We start from the raw sequence: 3,227 nt of genomic DNA, 5'->3' as shown, positions 1-3,227 counted from the left end.
AGAGAGCGGGTGTCTCACAAAGTCCCTAAGTCCCCACGCGTTCCGTCACTCTTGGTGACTTCCTCAGGGGCACATGGCTGTCATATCACAAACATGTCTTTATATAACACAAGTATTTAGTACCTCAGTGCCGACAGGTGTGAACGCCATCCATCCATTCATTTGCACGCACTCCATACAACTAGTTCCGGTATCACAGACTGTGACTAGTTCCGGTATCCTGCCTCACTCCCGTAACAGGCGCACGCGCATACTGACGATCTGTGTTACTTACAGCCTATTTCCCTGCGCATGCGCAGGTTCCATAGTTTTTCTTCTGTATTGCGCAATTGAATTCGCGCTTGCGTAGTTCATCACTCCATAGATCCACAGCCATGGCGCACGCGCAGTAGACGTCGGAGCCAAAATAGATGGCCCCAGCAGTCAATAATGTAAGACGTAAACTTTTGTAAAAGATATATAATAAATGATAATCCTGATATCATATAATACATAGATCACTCACATAAGTAAGGCACATCTCGATATTCCTAAAGTATCTCCCTATCGTCAGCTGCGCATGCGCCGTGGCCAGCCAAAAAAGCCTATGAAGCATACAGCCTATATATCTATCTCATCTACCTTAAAGGCACCAACATGTATACACGAATAAAATAAATACACGAATAAAAATATAGAAAATAATTAATAAAGAAGAAGTATAAGTGATATATCGTTTTTTCCCGTTATACAGTTGTGTTAATGATAAGTAGACAAAAAAAGAATTGTTAGAAAGTATAAATATAATATTTCCCCAGTTATACAGTTGTGTTTAAGAGCACCCACACATCATAAGGTACCATAGAATGCTATAACCAAATTATAAATTGATTTTATCCATAAGGGTGCACAGTGGTGATTAATAGATCTAAGTGAACATTAAGGTGCATTTTAGGTATATATATATATATATATATATATATAAATATATCATCCCTAGATCAACCATCATAAACCATTTGTTGTACTGAGATTTTACAGGTTGTCTCAAATGTCCATAAAAATCTCTGGACAGGTGCCTAAGATCTATATCGCTTGTGAATCATAGACTACAGGCCAATGAGAATTTTTACAGTCTCTTATATAAATTTACATAAGTGTGAGACCAATTTACCGGAATGGTTGCATGGAGTCCCTTTCATACATTCACCGCCATCTCGCCTCTACAAAGCCCTCTACATTTATACTATCACTCCTGTCGGCACTGAGTTTACATTGGTACGATATTAAAAAATAGTTTATCAAGACAAATATATATATCCTTATAATACAAAGTAAATAAAGAATATAAATCATAATATAAATACTGCATTGTAATTTCTCAGGCTTGTCCCAGCCCATTGCCTGTCAGGGGGTGGCTCAGTGGCCAAATAGCTCATGTGTCCGTCCATTTACCAAAGGAGATTTGTCCACATTAGAAAGTTTCTCTCTCAGTTCTAGGGTAGAAAAATATATCACCACGGCATGTGTTCTCATCACCATAGATATCTGTCGTTTTCTGCTTCCAGAAGAGATATCATGAGGTGTTCCAAATATCTAGAATAGGAAGAGGTTTTTTTAGCCTTTCTCTCTAATAAATTATATTTAGTGGAGATATTTGGTATTGGCTATCAGTATTAAAGGAGAATTACTTCTATAAAATGACATAGAAGCTGAACCAATAAAAATAGGAACTAAGGTGTAGTGAAATTAGGAATGAAGGTGGGGATGCTGAGATCAAAAGTAACTCTCAAATGGGGATCATGTAAAAACTAAAAAGCCAAAAGACCTTATGTATGCAGGGTGAGAGTCATGTGGTACAGTATATAGGGGGGCTCAGGTCCTCCCTCCCCCCCCCCCCTAGTTATAGTTGTTTATAGTATTATACAGCCACCATGTGTAATATTGTGTGTGAAAAGGTGTCTACGATGGGGGTTGAAACCCCCAATGGTGAATCAATCTACTGTGGCACTCAAAAAATATATATATAGACTACCGCCCCTATCGATAAATTGTGTCCCCCAACACCATGATTAATAATATGTATACACTGGTGCTATTAAACTAAATCTTACCTCCATTGTGCTTCCTGTGTTTCAAAAGTAGAAGTGTAAAAAGATAATAATGATGTTGCTTGACAAATCTGTGATACTGAAAAAAATAAAAAAAATAGTATAGAAAACATGCATAAAACCCTTCCACCTGTGAGCTCCTCACTCAATCCAAAACAAACATGGTCGCCCCAAATCTGGTGCTCCCCCCCTTTTTTTATTCTATTTCAATCACTCTCCCCCCCCCAATCCTCACACCCCAAACACTCAATCCCCTCCATCCATTCCTCCACTCTAAAGCCCCCCAAAGGTTAAGAGGGATTGAAACAAACTCCCCCCTCCCCACATTGTACGACTCCGTGAATTAAAATTATTAGTAATAATGTCTCCCCCAAAAAAGAAAGTATGTATGTGAACCCCATTTGATCCTTCAACTTACCCAAGAAATCCCGTAAATTGCAGCTCTTCATTCAAGCCATATGGGGCTTCTGATCCTAGATTATGGATCCATCTGGATTCAACTTGAAGTAATCTATTCGTCATAGGTCCACCACGGATATTAGTCATGATCTTCTCCAATCCGAAGATTTTTAGACCCCTTGGGTTTCCCGAATGGACCCTTAAGAAATGATCAGCCACTGAGGTTAAATTTCTGTGAAGGCCACTATCACGTTTGGCCAATGAGATTGTTGACAGGTGTTTCTGAATACGTTTCTTAAGTTGCTGACTTGTTTGTCCAACATAGATTTTGTTGCAGGGGCACTTAATGGCATAAATAACGTTTGTTGTTTTGCAGTTGATATAGCTTTTAATGTCAGTCCCTCGGCCATTTCTGGGGTTTGTAAATCGGTCTGTCGGCTCCATGAATTGACAAATGTTACAACTCCCACATGGATATGATCCTTTGAGCCTCTGTCCAGATCCCGTACTCATTGGTGGTCTTTGAAAATGACTTTGATAATAAATCTCTGAGATGAGGTGCTCTCCTTGACACCATTAGTGGTTTTTCTGGTATCATGCCTTTAATCCTAGTATCCGACCTAAGGATGTTCCAGTGGCAGTTAAGTAGATGTCTCAGATCCTTCCATTGGTTGTTATATTCGGATATGAAGCTGATTGTATCATCTTTCTTTTTGTCACTGTTTGTGTCTGTCTGTA

General features: G+C 39.1%; 1 long non-coding RNA gene across 1 annotated transcript; it reads right to left on the bottom strand.

Annotated features, from left to right (window-relative positions):
* Positions 1-1,351: 1,351 nt before the first annotated feature.
* Positions 1,352-2,882, bottom strand: LOC130309996 (uncharacterized). The gene is made up of 3 exons (XR_008858561.1): positions 2,509-2,882; positions 2,094-2,169; positions 1,352-1,575 (listed from the first exon to the last, which is right to left on the bottom strand). It is a non-coding gene; the product is annotated as an uncharacterized LOC130309996 (long non-coding RNA).
* Between the last annotated feature and the right edge of the window lie 345 nt (positions 2,883-3,227).

Source organism: Hyla sarda, unplaced genomic scaffold (assembly GCF_029499605.1).
Source record: "Hyla sarda isolate aHylSar1 unplaced genomic scaffold, aHylSar1.hap1 scaffold_1545, whole genome shotgun sequence".
Taxonomy (NCBI): Eukaryota; Metazoa; Chordata; class Amphibia; order Anura; family Hylidae; genus Hyla; species Hyla sarda.
Note: the sequence above shows the minus strand (reverse complement) of the source record. Positions and strands in the feature narration are given on the sequence as shown.